Raw genomic sequence first — 20,442 nt, forward strand, 5'->3', positions numbered from 1 at the left:
GGTAGTGGAAATAATTCCAAGTTATTTGTGATAGCACGTGAAGGAGTTTGGTTATTGTCAAGTTGTGTAGTGCAGTAAGTGCAAAGTATTAAGGGCTCAGTTATTTCATATTTGGTTTCTGTTATAAGGTAGAGTGCTAATTCAAACCATTTGAAATCCTCATTGTCTTCTATTTTGTATGTTACGTCTACAGTTTTTGTGTTACTTTTATAAAAGGTTCTGCAGCAACACACACACACATGGTTTGGTACTTCAGCGGATGTACTTTTAAATTTTAGTATTTCTTTTTTGTATGTGTTCAGTAGAAGGTTGCCATCTGTACATTTGTTGCTAGTCTGTTGTAAAGCTATTGCATTTTGTAAGTGGCTTTCACTTCCAAAATATTTTCTCTGGATATGCTCTATTTCTTCGAGTAGGTCTTTGGCTGTACCATGTAGAAGATTTTTAATTAAATTCGCTAGTGCTAAAGGAGGACTTTTAGCATAGTACAGTTTATAGACTAGATTTCTTATAGTTGAATGATGTGTTCATATTTTGATATGATGGAAGGTGCTTTTGCAAATAGGTCCCAAAATGAAGGCCAATGAATGTCCTTGTAGTCCTGTGTGTTTGCGTACTGGACAGGTATCCATATTGTGTAGTAGTTTCATTTTGATTTTGTTTTTGCCTTTCACATACTGATTGAGGAATTGGCGTAAAGATTTGAAAGTTTTTTGGCAATGTTACACATTTACGTGCACAGCCATTTGTCTACTGACGTTCTGATTCAGTCGAATTGAGAGGTGATACTGAGTTTTCTGGGGACATTTTTGTAAGCAGCATTTTTTGTTGCATTATGGTATTATTAAGTTTTTCATACCCTCGTCCACTGCTATGTATGGCAATTGGGTCTGTTTGCTTTTGTTTGTATGCTTCTTCATTGAAATATGGTTCTGTGCTCGTGGTGTGGCTCCATTCACCTCCACAGATATTTAAGAAGTTATTTTTGTTGACATTCCGTTTATTGAGAAGTCTTTTTTGTAATTTAGTAGTTAGTTTTGTTAGTGGTTTCATTCTGTTTAGCACTAAAATAAATAACTTTCTGTTGAGAAGGAGTGCACTTTCTATCAAAGCTTCTAAGATTAATTTTCTACGGTAGGTTTTAAGGGTTGTGCATGATTTCTCTCCTGTTTTTATAAGATTCTGAAGGACTTTGTGGCAGAACATTTTTTCTAAAATCCTTTTTTTTGGTATGGTTACTTGCCACTACATCAAGATTTATAGGAGTAGTGTTATTTGAAGCTTGTTTTATTTTGCTTAATGACTCTATTAGATCTTTTGTTTGAACTTTTTGTACAAATTCTGCTAGAGATGGATGCTTATTTTGGACATTTTTATTTTCACTTGCTCTTCTTCTGCGTTGATTTCTACAGACTTGATTCTTGCTAGGCATTCTTTGGGGTCTTTGGAAAAAAAAGAAGGTATGGGTTGGGCTGTTCTGCAATGTATGTGTGCTGTGTGCATGAGTGTCTGAGTATGATGGTAAGGATGTACGTGGTGGAGTGTGATTGTGCATTGGGCAGCTACAACTAGTTGGGAAGGTTATTCTTGTATTTGTGTGTTACTATACTGGGGTTCAGATAACAGTACAAAGTAAACTAGTGGTGAGGAGAAGCACTAATACTAAATCTAATGGTATAGAATTAAAACAGTTCTTTGTTCTGTAAAACTAACAATCTGGGGCTGAGTTATGTCATTTGTGAGCTGAAAAACAGGGATTTGTGCGCCATTCTGCCTGCTAATCCCTGTTTAGCAAATGGGGTTTTGTGGGCAGAATGGTGCACAATCTCTGTTTCTCGGCGCACAAATTCCATGAATCAACCCCACAGTGTGTTTGAGTAACAGTAAGAATATTATAGTAGTATTGTACTACTTTTTTTGTTTGGAATGAGCAGGTTTCTTCTGAGTTGTTTGTACTTCAGATGTTGCTGCTTTTCAGGAGAGTGGTCTTCACTGCAATTGTAAAAGAAAGAAGTTAGTAATTTTGTGTGTTTATAGCACTGATGTTAATTTAAACGTTGATTTCTATGTTTTTGTAGTAATATTCTTGTTTGATAATTGAACATAGTGTGTGAATGCAATTTACTTAGACTATGTGCAGGCTTCATATTTTACTTACAATATGTTAGTTCAACATGCTTGCAAATGAGTAGAATACTAAGTGTATGAAACTCACTTGGTTTCTTAAGGCTGTGTTATTGAATGTTAGGAGATAGAAGAAATAATGATATACTTATTTTGCAATTTTTATAAGGTAAATGGCAGAAACTGTATAGAAAAGCATGGAATGTATGCATTTTGTGAAGGTATGGGTAATAAAGCAGAATAATGTGATTTACAGGCAGTGGTGTTATTTCAGCTGGGAGCTTTTCATTGATAGTGTCTATCTGTGTGAGTGTATAAAGATGCATGAATTTATCCTGGCTGTGTGTAATTTTATAATACACTATTAAGTGTTTTCCTACAATTATACTGTTATTTCTCCCATCTTTTAATATTATAATGTTTTAGATAGCTCTGTGTGTAGAACAAAATTTAGATAGCAGACAGGTTTGGAAGTGACAGTTGATTATAGCAGATGGGAAAAATGACAGTATATACAGGTTAACTGGCAGTTACTCTGTTTATATGCATTCATTAGAGTTGAACATGTACTGTGCAGAAAATATGCATGCCTGTAGTTTGTATTCATGCATGTGGATATTCATGCAGCTGCAAGTAGAAATCTTGGAGACTTGTACAGTAGTTTTTGTAGTAGGTGCTTCCCAATGATATGAGACTTGTACTCACAGTGATCAACAGTACATTTGAAGTGCTGAACTCTGATGATGGAGTTAGATGTAGAGGTCTTGGATGTGATTGGTGGATGGCTGTGTGACTGCTTAGCTGTATCCAATGAGAGAATGGCACTGAAAGTAAAGTGGAAAGGGTAGAAGGGCTGTCCAAGAGTTGCACAGTCCGCAGAACCCGCGACTGTCCACGGACAGAGTGTGCCAAATCAGGGGTTTTCCAGAAAATCCTGCATGGAAAGGGGACTGTAGAGATTACCCAATCATATGTGGAGGTTGTGGATTTGTCTTGAAAGAGACTGTTTGTAGTGAAGATGGCAGAGGTGGAGAAAGTCAGGGTGTTGGTGCTTGGAGACATGTTTGTGCATGGTTTACAGCAGTATGCTCATTGCAGGCATGTGGCAAACAATTTTGATGTTAAAGGAGTGGAGGTGGTGTAAAGCATGGAAAGGGGACTGTAGGGATTACCCAATCAGATGTTGAGGTTGTGGATTTGTGTTGAAAGAGACTGTGTGTAGTGAAGATGGCAGAGGTGGAGAAAGTCAGGGTGTTGGTGCTTGGAGACATGTTTGTGCATGGTTTACAGAAGTATGCTCATTGCAGGCATATGGCAAACAATTCTGATGTTAAAGGAGTGGAGGTGGTGTGGAGCACTGTGCCTGATTGCAATGTCCAGGGAATTGTACAGGTTTGTGAAGATATGGGCAGGATGAACAGTCCTCATGTGGTAGTTTTGCATTATGGTGCTTTCCATTTGGGCTACGTCAGTTCCCCTACTTTGTTGACAGATTTGGAATACTTGGTTGTAGCAGTAATGAACATCTTTCCAAATGACAAAGTAATTTTTTCTGGATTAGTACCTAGGGCAATATGGGACAATAGTTCTGTTTTTTGTCCTCAGCAAAACATTTCTAGGTGTGCAATCAACCGAGGCATGTGTGCTTTCATGCTTAGAGCTGTTATTTTCTTCTGTAATAATGAGAATATTGATTCCAGTAATGTGTTTATTTTAAAGAAGATGGCATTTCTTTATCTTTTATGGGAAATGCCATTCTGTTTTGGAATGTAAAGGTTTCTTTGGAGAAGGTTATGTGAAGATTTTTGGAGTAAAGTAAGAAAAAAAAGAAAAACAAAATACAAAACAACAGGTGTCTCTCAAGCATCTGCATAAAAACGCAAAAGAAACAGCTCTTTTCAGAACCAACCTCAAAGGGGAAATGAGGCACACTATTTAAATTTACATTCACCACGCTCAGATTTTCGATATGTTCGTGGACATGGCGGTAGTGCACGGACATCGCGTATTACATACGGGGATTTTGGGGTGGAGAGGCATGCAAATGAGAATGATCAGAGCAAGGGATTGGTCAGTAAAGTTTACTGGGTGTGTTCTGTAAGGAGAGAGTTTGTCAGAAAGTATTTTTCTTGAGAGAAGAACAGATAGTTATGGATGTGTGTTTCAGAAAACAGATTATATGGATTTTGGGAGACTCATGGATACATTAGTTGGAGGTGCATGTAGAACGTAGTGGAGTAGCTGCAGATCTTGTATTCTCTCATGTAGAAGTGCACTGGCAAGGAGTACGTGGAATAAAGTGGCTGGACTTGGTACCTCTCTGTGCTACTTTGAAGACAGAGCATCATCCAGACATAATTATAATTCATTGTGGAGGGATCAGTTTAGAACATGTGTCTGGAATTTCATTGCAATTTGCAATAAAAGAAGGACTTGGGAAGGTTATGGACATGTTTCCAAATTCCCAAGTAATTTTTTCTCGTATTGCACAGAGACAAATGTGGCTGCGTTGTTCTTCATTTGGTCCACAAATGGAGAAAGCGAAGGGCAATGACAATAAGGCTGTTTGTGCCTTTCTAAGAGATGTTGGCATGTTCTCTTTTCACAATGAAAATATTATGTTTTCGTAGCACTTTCATTTTTCACAAAGATGGAGTCCGCCTTTTTTGGAATTACAGCCATCCATTTTGCAGTAGGTGTTGACCATTTGACGCTTTTCAAACACAAACAAACACCACCAAAAGGCACTTTTCAGAGCCACCACTTCCTCCCTGAGAAAAGTGCAATGGCTTTGATAGGGCAGCACCCCAAAATTTAAGATGTCCGCGAACTGTATGCGGACTTCTCAATTTGCACAGGGCCCTGCTCCATTTATTTGCCTCTCCTATTTTTAAACTGTCAAAGGCGGCTCTGAAAAGAGCCTTTTTTGGGGGGGGTTTGCTGTTTTATATATATATTTTTTTTTTACACACAACATGCTATGAGAGGAGGGGAAAGGAGGGTAAGGAAGGGACACCAACAACGGGGATAAGAAAGGGCAGGTGGAGAGAGGAAGATGTAGGGTGGGCCTTATTTAGGTAGGTAGCAGACCTTCTGGTGCTCCTTGACCGCAGTCTCGAAAGCACTTCAAAGATTCTCCCCCCTGCAGAGTACTGCATCACAGTACGTACACAATATTGTGACCCTCGAAAGGTAAGGGTCAACAGCATTGTGAATGGCCTGTGAGGCAGCTGGAGGGATGAGCTGTCCCACAGGAGTGTCTCTTGTGGTGACAGGAGCAGAAACAGAGGATGTGGCAGAGGAACTCAACCTACTACGTTGATCACAAGGTACAACCTTGCGAATGGCCCCACCGTGGAACAACCTTAGGTGTCGCTTCATGGATGTTGTTCCAAAGCTGTATGAACCAGGCTTCCCACGACTCAGCACCATTTTGCACTGGTTGCAGGTGACTTTGTTTGCACATTGCTTTTGATACGTCACCATGAATGGTAAACAACCGCCACACCCAAGACTCATGGCGAGTGCTGGTAGTAGGGACTTTCACTACCTCATCCTCTTCATCCTCCTCCTCTACATCCTCATGCCTGTTCCCCTCTGCAAGGCCTTGGGGAGGTGGTGGTGGTGGAGGGGTTGGGGGTGGTGCTGAGGCAGATCTTGCACCAGCTGGAGCAGCAGCAGCTATGGATGCCCTCAGGGTTGGTGAGCTAATCTCAGCAAGTGCAGCAAAAGCAGCAAAAGTCAATCTGCAATAGCCAGAAGCACCATGAAGATGAGCTCTGGGGCGTGGCCTTTTATAGGGGTGCAGGCGCGACAGATCGAACATCCCAAAAAGGCTGGAAAAGTTCCAAAAAGTATGTAGAAAGCGAGGGTCATTGTCTGGGACATGTGAAATGGTGAATGTTTACTGTAAAATACTTTGGATTGTCTGAAAAAGTACTTTTAAAATGCTCGGGGACCCGGACAGTGTCCCCTAATAAGGACACACACTCAGCGTGGGTGCGGTCACATGATGACATCGCGAACATGTCCGTGAAGGGAACGGGTGTCCGCAGGACACCAAATTCACAGGAACGGTCGTGCGCATGCACGCAAGTGTTCTACGGACAGTGTTCGGGTCCTCAAACTAATTAAAAGTGTGACACAACTGAGACGGACAGTTACGGACAGGCAAAATGTTCGCAGGATTTATGGGTGTGGTGCGCATGTGCGTAGATCTACAGACAGTACGGACAGGTATAATGTCATTAGAGTACTTCCATTTAGGTTAATTGCGAATATTCCGGACACCAGGTGTGTTCTAAGAACAGTTCCATGTTGCTTGCGGACAGTATGGACAGATAAAGTGTCCTTAGGACACTTCCATTTGGGTTAATTGCAAATATTCCGGACATCCGGTGTGTTGTACTGACAGTTCCATCTTGCTTGCGAACAGTACGGACGGATATAGTGTCCTTAGGACACCTCCATTTTGGTTAATTGCGAACATTCCGGACATCCGGTGTGTTCTAAGAACAGTTCCATCTTGCTTGCGAACAGTACAGATGGATATAGTGTCCTTAGTACACCTCCATTTTGGTTAATTACGGACATCCCAGACACCGCGCGTGTTCTAAAAACAGTTCCATTTTGCTTGTGGACAGTACGGACAGGTAATGTGTCCTTAGGACACCTCCATTTTGGTTAATTACGGACATCCCAGACACCATGCGTGTTCTAAGAACAGTTCAATTTCGCTTGCAGACAGTACGTACAGTATAGTGTCCTCAGGACACCTCCATTTTGGTTAATTACGGACATCCCGAACACTGCACGTGTTCTAAGAACAGTCCATCTTGCTTGTGGACCATACGGACAGGTATAGTGTCCTTAGGACACCCCCATATTGCTAATTATGGACATCCCGGGCAGGCACGCTGCCACGGACACCTTTACGCCTTTTAAAAAAAATGAATACACAAAGTACCGAATTAAAACACACATAATATTTTGTTTTATTATATAGAGATATAAAATGTCATTGATGATGTCATCAATGACATGTGTGATGTCATCTTTGAGGTCCTGAGTGTTAGTCTTAGCAATGCACGGTGGTGGCGTGAGTTATGGTTGCTTAGCTTACCATAACTGGTGAATTTCAGGGGTTTTTCGGTTTTACTTGGAACCATAACGTCCCTTTAACAAAGTTTTTTTTACTGAATATATATATATATATATATATATATATATATATATATATATATATATATATATATATATATATATATATATATATTACAAAGCGTGTCCTTTAAAGGACTGACTGACTTTGTATTGAACAACTGAATTCAAAACTGAACATATGTTGGCTGCCTGTGTAAAGTTAAGTCTTATTTGCAAATATAGCTAATGGTTGAAACTGTCATTGAGTCAGAGTGGGTCATAGTGCAATTGCAATTATTATTAACTTGGATAATATGACACAGTTAGTGGTGAACATAGTATTGTTTGCATGTTTACATGATGAAATGTATGTGGCAAGAATTAATTTGAATAATTAGGAACTGTGTAAAGTTCCAATCCTCTGAATTTTCCTGTCTTTCAATGCCTAGGCAAAGTCAAGTGTAGTGGGGAGGGAAGGGAATTTCCAACGAAATAACTGTTACTGGAGATTCGTACATCTCCATCTCAGAAATATAAAGAGACTGAAAGTCTTACATGCTGGCCTTTTTGAAACTGTGCAAATTTCTAGATAGAAAAGAGCACATTCATGTGCAAGAAGAGCCATACACACGTCTACACGTACACACCTACACATACCGATAAATGTAAGAACATATCCTGGTTTAATGAAAGGCACATATACAGGTCTATAGAAAACTGAACCTACACCTGCAAGAAACATAGTGCACAAGTGATCAAAATCAAAAATATATTTCCCTTGAACAGTATTTGTACATGCAAACTTACATGAGCCAATGTAAATAAGTTGTGTTTTGCATGTAAATGGCTTAACACATAACCCTTATGTTAGCCAGTCCTTGCCTATATGTCAATTAGACTCTACATAGATAAAACATTCACTACCTTCCACCTGAACAGGGGAATTGGTACATAGATACATTTGAATTTAAGTGATGGCAATGTCTCCAGTACCATACCTGTCTTGATGCTTGTATTATGTGACATGTTACATTGAAATGTTAGTAATCTTCATAGAGAAACCAATTTTAAGTTTGAATGTCGGTATGTTTAGTGTTACTTAGAGCAAAGCATATTTATATGGAGATTGTGATTGAAAGTGGATACCTTTGTGGATTGATGATAGTTAGGTTCATATAGGCAGGTCAGCATTTGTTTTGTATAACTTTATATACACAATATTGTAGTAGGCTCCAGTGTAAAGCTGGAAACCAGCTTGGCTTAAATTGTTCCAAATTACATCATCATCCAAACTTGTTTGTTAGCTATTCTTACAAACGATGCTGTTAGCTATGCTTAGATGCTGTTCCCTAGTCATCCACAATGATATGCCTTTTGCATTTTAATACATTTCAATTATTCAACATGTGGCATTGCAAGGCTTCTCCTGTGGTTATAGACGATAGACCACACCACACTAAGAACTCTCTCAAGCTGCAAACTTGCAGGGGGGTAGCGTAGTGATTCAACAGCAAGTAAAAGTGTCATTGTCCAGTGGGAGTGTTTGTTGTACCACTACGGTAATGGGTAATCTTTACTTTCAGTGTGTGAAGTGTCCAATGGATCTGTCAGCTGATGGTCTACTGTATTGTAGTGGTGAAATGTATATATCCAAAACGCCCAGTCACTGAGAAGGGTGTTTCTTGAATTCTCCTTCCCATAAGATTTTCCTAGACTGCTCAACAAGAGTTCAACAAGTGTCATTGATGTTTTACCCATTGATGTCCCCATTTTCCATGCCCTTGACATGTCCAGTGTAGTTGGCCTTTTCTCTTCATTCTTTCTCCAACAGATGTTATAGGTGCTGCAGCAAAGGATCTTTACTCATGTGCAGAGTCCCACCTCCTTGCAATGCTTTCTGTGAATCTTCCTCCCCGAATAATGTGGATGGAAAGTGTTCACTTTTACTTCGAAACATGGGTACACAACAGAAACCAGCAGGTAGCCAATGTTAACTTTAAATCTAACTAACTGTGGACTGCCCTGCAAGGTTCAAAGCAGGTTCCTCACATGCTGTGTCACATATGCATTGAGAGGGATGAGAGACATAAGAATAGGGATATACAGTTGGAGTTTGCCATGCTGCAGGCCCAACAGGATCGTCCAAGGCATCTGGACATGGTGCTGGGTCCTCTTCATATCCGAGGTTCTCCAAAGGTCGGCTTAGTCAGAATGATGACATGAATCATATTATAGATTGGCTTGTAACCTTTGAGTATGCATAGTGTTAAAGTAGCAAGTGTAAGTGCCTCTACTGTTAGGAAAACTAGGCCCAGTCCTACTGGAGTAGTCTCCCTTGCGGAAAACCCACAGGTTCATTCCAGAGATCCTGTGGGGAATACTCAGTTGGCTGTGAGGCCCTCTCTCAATGTTCCAATAACACCTGTCATCAGAGCTGTGAGTAGTGAGATGGTCAGGGCATCTTTCAATGTTAGGAGATCTGTTCCTACATAGGTTCTGGGAGAGATCAGACTTCAAGACATAGGTCCTGATAGACACTCCTCAGACTTTCAGAGCACTAGGTCACAGACCAGGCTGTCTTAGTCAAACTTAAGGGAAAGCCTCGGCCTAAGGGGAAAGCAGTGACCAGAGGAGTCAGAAAAAAAGAGGCAGAGGGAAAGAAAATGTTTCCCCTGCCCTACCTCCGAATTCTGTGTTCAGCGAGTTGGCCAATTCCCTGAACCAGGTTTAGATGAGAGACTGACAGGAAATCATGGTGCCTATGGGTGTCCTTAGCTACTAAGCTTGCTTATAGTGGAGGATGTTCCCAGGGGAGGGATGAGTATGGGCCAACAAAAAAGCAAACCATCTTGTTATGGCCTTTGGAGAATGGCCTGCTTCCAGTGGGAGGGTGAACCTCCAGAGAAGCAAAGGATCCAAAAATAAGGTGGGTTAGTGAAAATCTAAGCCACCAGAACCAATCAGAGTAAACCATGAGAGTTTGGTGGTATATTGGGATCTAGGGCCCTTCCTCTTACAGTTGGTGCCGGACGTTTCCCCTCTGGTTCATCCTAGTCTCAGGATACCACAATAGTGGTCTAACTTGCACTCTTGCTGGCACATGATGGGTGTCCCAGATGAAAACCACTGTAAGGTTTTCACTGTCTGTCAGTAGCCTGACAGAAGTTAGACATGAAATAAAAATCTCCAGGAATCACTTTTAGGAGTATATCCATCACTGACAGACTTAGGGTCCGACTTAGTTAATTTCTTAAGCTGGTGTACAGCCTTAGGTGACAGTGACACATTGGTGGTTGCTGATCAGAACACCATGGGTCCTGATGCCAACTCACAGAAAATGACTGCCAAGTCTGTCATTGACAATTATTTTGTTCCGGTACAAGAGGTAGTTCCTCCACTGTACTTAGTAGTGGTCAGACCCAGGGGAAGGAAGGCAAGGTGACCTGTCAGGGGTCACTGAACTGTCCTCCACAGGAAGAAGGTCTGAGATGGAGTCTTTTTTATATCTCTCATAAGTTTGATTGGAAGCTCCAAAGCATTAGGACTTTCTTATGTCAAACTTCTTTGCTAAACCCTAGATCATAGGTGAATGGTCTCGGCCATGTCAGGTTTTTGACCTTGACAAGGTAAACTATTCAGAAGGCCTTGACAGATCTAACAAGACTGCCATAGATTTACCACTGAATAGTGTGGAGGATTGTGTCCCTAGCGATACAATTGGAGCCCTGTTCTTGAGTACAGAAAGGGGGCCAACGAAATCTGTGTCTCTCCCTGCCCTGTTTCAGAATAGTCCTCCCCATGGCTTCATTGAGGGTGGCCTAGTGCCTCCTCACCTGACCCCACAACAAGGTGATGTGTGAATTTTTCTGTGGCAGTCCTCAACTTTGCTTCCCATAATTCCAGGCCCAACAGATTTGTTTGATTCTGACTGTACCATTGGAATTGGAGGACCAATAAAGAATTGGTGTTGTGTTGTGTCAGACCAACAACAAAATTGGACTACCACTTTGTGTGAGATCAGCACAGTGTTAGAGGCAAGGGTGATTGAGCCCTCTAGCTGTCATGGTTTCAGTTCTAAGGTATTGGAACAACCTGCGGCTACATTTAGTTTGGGATTCTGCAGGGACACAAGAGCTCTGGAGGCTATCCACAGGACAGCTACTCACCCTCCACCAAACATAACCAAATTGCTAAGTACTTCATAGGATCTTAGAGGTTATGATCTTTCTGCAGAGTATGGCAACATATCTCAGTCAGTTTATGTCAAGGAGTTGACAGCAGTTTCGACGACTTTACCGAAATGTAGTGATGTCTGAATTGGTGCCTGCAACCGACATCCATCAAAAGAGACTTCACTTTGTTCTGAATGGGAGAGAGGATCTCTGCAGTAAATATCTGGAAGATATAGCAGAACCTGACCCGACTTGGAAAGTACTTGGGAAATCTCACGATGTGGTGTTTCAGGACCTTCAGAAGGCCTACCTTTCTATGAAGGCAACCAATTGCTAGACAAGCTTGGACTCAGTGGCTGACCTTAACCATAATAGAATTGGTGGTGTAGAGGGCAAGACTCAAACTCTTGCTAGTGGAATATCAGAGGTACAGAACTGGGTAACCCCCACTACCAAAACCCAAGTGATGATGTTTCTGTACCTCATTGGGAAGAACAGGAATTGTGTAGCAAGCTGTTCCCATAAAGCTGCTCCTCTGACTGCCCTCACTACTTCTAAGGGAACTAAAGAACTTGTCTGGTCCATATAGTGTGAAATGGCCCTCACAAGCCTGAAAGAATCCTTCGGTCAAGCCCCTGTTCTCAGGGAACCTGATTGAAAGAGACCATTCCCAGTGCGGACAGACACCTATGACAATGGGCTAGTAGTAAAAATATACTAGGAAGATGACGAAAGTTTGGAACAACTGTATGTTTTAACAGCTATCAGTATAAGGTTGGGTGGGCCAAGGTGGAAAATAAATGTTTTTGGTGCCTTATGAGAATGAGGCCCTACCTCCATAGGGCTCACTTCACTGTGTAGGCTCACCCTAAACACTTGAAGTGACTGATAGACGTTAAAGGGGAGAATCCAAGGTGGCCCAGGTGGACCATGAGTCTTCAGGATTTCACTATTGAGCACAAACCAGAACCCAACAATAGCATTGTTGATGGGCTGTCCAACATGCTTAACTGACTGGAACAGAGTACCCATCCAGAGGTGGATTAGCTCCTCCCTGTCCCTAGTCTGGGGGGAGTAGGAGTGGTAGGAAAGATTTCTCTTTTAGGCAACTTTCCCTCCATTTCTATGGACCCCAAATCATTATGCATTTATTTTTTAATCTGACCTGACGTTTTTCCAGTGAAGTGAAGCCATCAGCTTCACTCCACTGATATTTTGCTCATTTGTTATGGTAATGGTAATGGTCATGTTTATTTATGAAGTACCTATACACAGGCAAGTGTTTCAAAGCCCTCAAGGAGGGTGGGAACACGGGGAAAAAACAATAGTCGCTCAGAGCCCTTGAATTTCTGAGACGATAACAGTCTGCACAGGCAGAGTAAGTGAACATGATACATTTAACGGTTTAGATACAGTAACTGTCAATAAGGCTGTCAGTACTGGGAAACTGTGTTTCCCTTTTCATGTTACATGTTATCTATTTGTGGGTAACATTGTATCATTGCACATGTGTCTTACAATGCAGTGCAATGGGGTTATTTTTTACATGACCCTAGCATACACTCAGAGGCTTTTTTGGTTACCTGTGATGTGCCTAAATGACAAGCTGGTGGCAGCAGTTACATTGTACTATTTTTAAATACTTTTCTTTAGCCCTACCGCTTTTACTGCATTTGGCTACTAAATGTGGCAAATGTCCCAACATGGCCATGCCATGAGGTTTTTGCTTGTTCTTTTAGCCATCTTCTTCTCTGGCCTTCTCCCTGGCCTGCCAGGGAAGGACATTTCTTTTAAGGGCATGCACTTTCCCGGGAAAGCCTTGGTTTTTCACGGGCTAGTACAGGGCCATGTGTGTGTGTTCCCAGGAAGTGGGCTGTGCGATGAATCCTGTGGAGTCATCACGGATTCCCCAGCAATGATCTCCTCCCCTGTGCCCATGGGATAGAAGCCGCTATCTGATCCTGATCCTGGCGGTAGAACTATGAGGGAGGATCACATGGGAGGAGATGGCTGTCAGGGAAAGATGGTAACGCCATCAGATGAGATGTAGTTTGCCCTGCCTCGTGATGAAGAAGATCATATAATCCCTATGTTTATGATGGCCTGTTGTCATCTAATAAATCTTCATCTTTGTAGAGCACACACACCCCTTCCTTTAACACACTCTAAACCAGAACCCCTTCTTTGTTCAGTTTTTAAAAATTAATGTTATGTACTGTGGTTAATTACAACCTTATACACAATCTCATCATACAATATATGATACAATAAAAGAGTAAAAGTGCTTAATTCATGTTACATCACCATACAAAATAAAATCACAATTCATAAATTGTTCAAATACTGATCAAAACCAGGATCCTCATTATTATACTTCAAAGCATTTAAATTCATATTCAATAAAAAAAAGTGTTCACCATTACTTGCAAACTACACATCAAATTATTCTTAAGTCCGATTCAGGAGGTATTGGATATAATACCCAGAAGACTTTCCAGATCTGTTCTTCTCATTATCTTGTTATATAGCTTAACACATCATATTTTCCTTAGGGTGGAGAGAGAGAGACACACAATATTTACCCAATTTACACCCAATAGCTCCTTCTCAAGATAACAAATGTTTAAAAAGAATACAGAAAGGAAACTAGTGTTTCAAAAATAAAAGTCAGAATGGCTTCAGCACCAACTCCCTTCCCCAGATTCAACCCCACGGGGTCTAGCGAGTCTCTCAATAAACAAAGGATAGGTAGATGGCACAGTTATATCAGTATTGCGCACTTTGGCTTACTGGTTCAGTTTAACAGTTCCATCTCAGGCTTTTAACTTGTGGTAGTTCAATCACTTCCTCTGCTTCACCAGCCTTGCAATCAATACTTAGATGATATGATCTGAATTTCTCACAGTTCTGCACAGATTTCCCTATACCGTGCTCAAGCTGGTTTTATTTTTCATCGGGTTCGCTTCCCCATGATTTATCCAAGATATCTTTCACAGTCGAAGACTTTCAAAACTACAAGGAATTTATATAGACGTCTGAATGACCACTGTGATCTCTCTTTTCACATTCCTTCAATTCAGCCCTTTCTTGCAAAACCAATGCCACTTGGTGCTTGTAGTTCTTTTCCTCTTTCGCTTGCCTTCTTGGCCTTTTCCAAAATTCTTATATTCGATGGTTGCCCTCTTAGCATTTTTCACATTTCGCACATTTAATTTTCCTCTTATTCAACTTTCTTTCCTTTGATCTACGCTTGTAATATCTTTCAAAAAGTTCATAACATTTGACAAAGACTTTCAAATGTTTTACTTCCTCTCGCAGGACCACTGTGCTACTTTGTATCCTTTCCTTTTAACAATTGTCCTCTTCATTCGCATTTTATCGACACACGCGCAACCTTCAACTTTCAAATCACAGTCACTTTCTCTTCAACATCAACCAGACTTTTGTCAACTCACTGGCTGTGCTACATGATTTTCTTTCATCTTTTCCCCGCACTTCAAGGCCCTTAGCAGTATCTCTTCTGCTCCTCCCCAACTCTGCCGTTCACCTGGGATGGTCGCGGGCCATTTCCTGGCACCTGCAAGGTTTCTTTCCTCCGTTCACTCAGCTTTTAGAACACTCACAGCTCCCCGAAAGCTTGGAAATCTTGACTAGCTTGCACTCAATCCTCTCAATTGTTGATCAGCCCATTGGCCTTCTAACTTCCACAGCCTGGTTCTCCTCAGCCTCAGAAGAGCTGTTCTTTCTCGTAACCAGCCTCACTCAATGTGTGCTTTTGCGTGCCACCTTTTATTTTCACAGGTAGTCTTAGTTAGTGGCATGTATGTGTACATTATTAGAGCTATGTGCCTGACTCTGCCTGGCCTCATTCCAGGGACAGGGCCAATGCAAGTCAGAGGACGTAATCCTTCTGACCTCATTCCTCATCTTCCTTGGTGCAGTACTTTTGTCAAGACAAAGTGGGGAGGAATTATGGGAGTTGTAGTGTCCCATAAAAGAACCAGGGATAGGGGTGGGTTGTGGAAAAAAGGGCATACCATGTTTTGCCATTGGGTGCTTCTACCCCACTCCCTGAGGACCCCCTCCTTCACTTTTTCAGCCCCTGGGTCAGGATTCAAAAGTGTTGGCTTTTTCCTGGCCATCTGAGTATGGTATCCCCGGGGACTATGTTGTGAAACACCATCTGGTTTTTCACACAAGGTATCTTTTTATTACATTCCATCTATTAATCATCTTGCCATATAGGGTGTTTTTAAACACTATGCAGGGTCGAATTACAATGGGCATTCTTACATAAGGATAAGTGTCCACCACCTCCAAATGTTCCTTGCTGATCCTCCACAAGAAAAGCTCTTTTGTTCCTTCATTCAGCACTAAGAATCATAACCTTACTCTTTTTTATATTGATAACAAGTACATTATCTTGGGCATAATCACACAATGTATCCAGCATTCTCCGCAACCCAATGGGCGTCTTATCAATAATGACAGTACTGTACCCATAGGGCAACCAAAAGATTCCCACTCTGCCAATTTTGGGAGGAAAACAAATAACAACCTCGAAACTAGAGTTCCTGTCCGCCACATATAAGTTATACAACACAAGCGAGATCACACAGCCCTGTTTTAGGCCTCTGTTTGTATGTATCGGAGGTGTAAGGCATCCACCTCTGTCAACACAAATAGAGAGCATAGTAGCCAAATAAATTGCCTTAATAAAATATAGTACCAGTGGACAAATGCCACAAACCTGGAGTTTTTGCTAAAGCTTTTCACAGCTAACACTATCAAAGGCACCGCAATAATCTATAAAGCACAGGTAAAGACTACTTTCAGTATTTGGGATGGTGTCAGATATTAAATAATTAAATATAAACATATTGTCAAGTATATTATGTGCAGTTTTAAATCCTGTTTGCTGATATGGTATAACATTGTTATCCCTAATCTATTTATTAGTAATTTTGAATAGGATGGAACTGCAAATCTTGCAACATGTATCTGCCATCGCTAATAGCCTATAATTGGATGGAGATTAACGTATTCCTTTTTTCTGAATGGGGATTAAAATTGATTTTCTCCAACTCTCTGGTATATCTCCACTTTCCCAAATGGACATAATTAATTTGAGTAATAAAACTGCCAATTTCGTCGGATTGCATTTAATAACAACATTTGCTTGCCCATCAGGTATTGGAGCCCTGGAGGCTTTCAATCTGGCAATCACTCTACTAATATCCTCCAGATGAAATGGAGGAGAGATGATGAGGCCCGTAGCCAGAACTGGAGGCAATTGGTGTTTAACATTTTCTACAAACTAATATCCCTGGATAAAAGGCTATTTTAACACTGCCTGTCACAAAATTGATATTAATTGTTCCGTCTTACCCTTAAATGAATTTGAGGAAAATAAGAATTGGGCAACTTTCTTGAATGCATAGAATATGCAATTTTTAAACTCCAATCAAATCTTGCAAGAAAAGCATCTCTATACTTGGAGAAGAGGCAACATTTTTGTGTCAAATTCCCTTATGAACAAAGTCACTGATTATAATTCTCTGTTTACTGGTCTTAGCGACCATGCAATATTAGGATGCTTATTTTATATTAGAAAGATATCCGTAGAAAATGTTTCATTAGGAGAGGTTGGTTTGAGCTGTCAAAAGAATAGATTAGATTGGTCATGGAACAATGTTAACCTTTTTACTAGCGTATTAATTCAGAACACAGAAAATAGAAATTGGTATTGCAGTGGCCAGGTTGCTTTATGTTCATGGGAAGAGTATTAATAAGATCCAAAACAAGAAATGTGGCATATCATCATACAATATTGAGATTGTTAATTGGAGAAAGATGTAACAAGCCACTATGAGGTCAATTAAGAAAGAAATGGCACATGATATAATATCTATAAAGAAGGCCATAGTTAATCTCTGAACTAAGTATACAAAATGGACAAGAGTCCACAGTCTAAATTTAACGCTCAGTGGCTGGCGATGCACAAGGCTCTGGTTCAAAGAAAAAGTGTTGGCAGCATGTACATTAATATATGGGTGATGGTCAATCTGATAAATACCATGTCTTCTGAAATATGGACATGCTATATTAAAAACCTTTATTACTGCAAGGTACAAGATGTGGGTGAAGAGAGCAACATGGTGACTCTGTGGCATGGTAAATATTGCTATGATTCAAATTGTTATTTGCATCTATTGATGATAATGAATACTATATCATCTAGGTCTCCGGGTCCTGATAATATTCCTAATGTTGTTATCAAAGCACAACCTGAAGTGTGGCCCCAATTGATGTATTGCACCTTCTATTATATTGTTGAAACTGGTCGAGTTCCACTTTCATGGAGAAAGGCTACTTTAATCCCTATATTTGAAAAGGAGTGTTGTACTGATCCTGGCAATTATCGATTACTTGCTCTTTCTGATAGCATGTCCAAAACCTTTGCTACATGTTTATTGGAGAGCGTTACTTTATGGGTTGATTATAACATGTTACTACCTCCTCAACAGACGTGGTTTTGAAAAAGTATGGGTGCTATCCACAAAATATTTACATTAACTCATCTGATCACATCTACTGTTTAAACAAAGATTGCCAAGCTGCATATCTGTTTTATTGACTACAGCAAGGCATTTGATTTGGTATCTCAAGAATTATAGTAGGGAAAATTATTAAATTGGGTCTGTTATTAATCCTTTCTTGAGATGATCAGAAAACTATATAATGATACTTGTGTAAATATTAGGGTGGATGTGTGAGGCTCTATCTCCACAGACATGGCAACCAACCATGGAGTGAAACAAGGATGTGTCATAGCACCCTTTTTGTATAATCTATTCATTTTTGACATGCAAACCTGCTGGAATGATTGCAATTGTTATCCACCAATATTGGGGAACAAGCCACTAGGATTGTTATTCTATGCTTATGACACCATACTAATGATAGAACAGCGATTGGCTTACAATGTAGTTTAAATGCCCTTGTCAGATACTCAAAACAAAATGGCCTTATCATCAATTGCCAGGATATTAATATTATGATTATTGGTGCTCACAATAGAAAAGTTTGGAATTTTTTATTGGCGATTTGAAGATATTGGCATTGTGTGGTCAAAGAATATATTTATCTGGGAATACCCATATTCTCCTGTCTAAATAGTGGTGTATTATGTAATTGCATGCAGAAAAAAACATATTAAAGAAAATGAGTTTGATCAGATCATTTGTAGCACATAAAGGAGGCTTTTCAGTTGCAGGACTTATACAATTATTTAAAAAAGCTTTTATTATCCCAATGATTGTAAATCAACTTGAATCGTTATTAGAAAAAGAAGTATCCTTGTCACATGCATTGAAGGGGAACATTTGGAGGTATTTATTGGGATTGCCTAGATGCGTACTGATTGACGTGATTAACTGTGATATGGGTTTAACTTCTTTTTTAACAATGTAGACATATAGAAATTGAATTGAGGAGTGTTTTATCTCAAATTGATGGATTTGGATAAGAGTAGGGAGAATTATTTACAGTATTTTTGGCAATATCCAAAACTTTTAAAGTATTCAAAACAGTGTTTTTAAATATCATGAGGAAATTGGTTTTATGGTAGATAACCCATTTCTTTTAACTCGAGTCGTAAGTGAATTTAAAAAAAGAAAGCAAGACTTTAGTATAAAAGCTTTTTATCGCACTACCTGTCCTCTGAAGGCTAATTTTCGGATTACATAAGACAAAGGTTTTTACTTTACCCATCCATTCAAGTATCTTGTGCATTGTAAAAGTAAGATGACACGTGATTTCATTTTATGGGTGCAATTTAATCAACTGCCCACTTCAGAGGTATTGGGAGCCTGGAAAAGAATTCCTAGAATGGCTAGATTGTGTTGGCTATGTCGAACAGATGTGAAGGCGTGTAGAGGCATTGTCCTTGTGAGCCCCATGCTCACGTTATTTGAATTTTGCATTTTAAAAAGCAACTTGTTGGATTGCCGCTTCGCATCGCGCAGAGGCATTGTCCATGTGACCCATGCTCATGTTATTTGAATATTACATTTTTAAAAGCAACTTGTTGGATTGCTGCATCATTGTGTGCAGTCATTGTCCATGTGAGCCTCGCTCACGTTACTTGAATATTACATTTTTAAAAGCAACTTTTTGGATTGGTGCTTTGCGGTGTGTAGATCTTGCATCCCCTTTCCTCTTCCTTCTTTCCGCCTCCCGCACCTCCCTGCGCCCTAATTGGGCCTTCTCCTGAAGCAGAGAACAGCAACAGTGTATTCACCCCTTCTGCTTAGCAGCAAAGCATTCTGAGCTGCTGAACCATGTGCCCAGTGAGTGCCTATTCTCTGTTAGCCTTGCTCACGCTATTTCTAATTTTCCAACTTAAAGTCTACTTTTGACATGTAGAGTCATTGTCCCTGTGAGCCTCCCTCACGTAATTTGAATTTTGCATTTTAAAAAGCAATTTGTTGGATTACCGCTTTGCAGTGTGCAGAGGCATTGTCCATGTGAGTGGCACTCATGTAATTTAAATATTAAGGGGTAATTCATAGAATTTAGAGCACAAGTGGCGCACACGGCTGCCGCACAGTGTGCGCGAGCGAATCTCTGCGCCAGCCGCGTGCGCTAAAATCCATTTCCACGCACAGAGTATTCATGGATTTCAGCTACCAAAACCAGCTGCGGCGCACAGTGGCGCAGCGACCCTGCTGCAGCGCCAGTTACGCCCCCAAGAACGCCCCTTGCGCATGGAAAAGCCATCAAAATCCCCAATCCAGCGCAAAGGGCTGCGCTAACCCTGTACCAGCACGGCAAGCAGGGTACGTGTATTACTGGGGTTCGCGGGAAGTTTCACACGTGATTTTAGCAAGGTACGTGTATTTCAGGGGTGCGCGGGAAGTTTCACACGCGATTTCAGCAGGGTACGTGTATTTCAGGGGTGCGTGGGAAGTTTCACATGCGATTTCAGCAGGGTACGTGTATT

Source organism: Ambystoma mexicanum, chromosome 2q (genome assembly GCF_040938575.1).
Source record: "Ambystoma mexicanum isolate Mex_15411 chromosome 2q, UKY_AmexF1_1, whole genome shotgun sequence".
NCBI classification, from domain to species: domain Eukaryota; kingdom Metazoa; phylum Chordata; class Amphibia; order Caudata; family Ambystomatidae; genus Ambystoma; species Ambystoma mexicanum.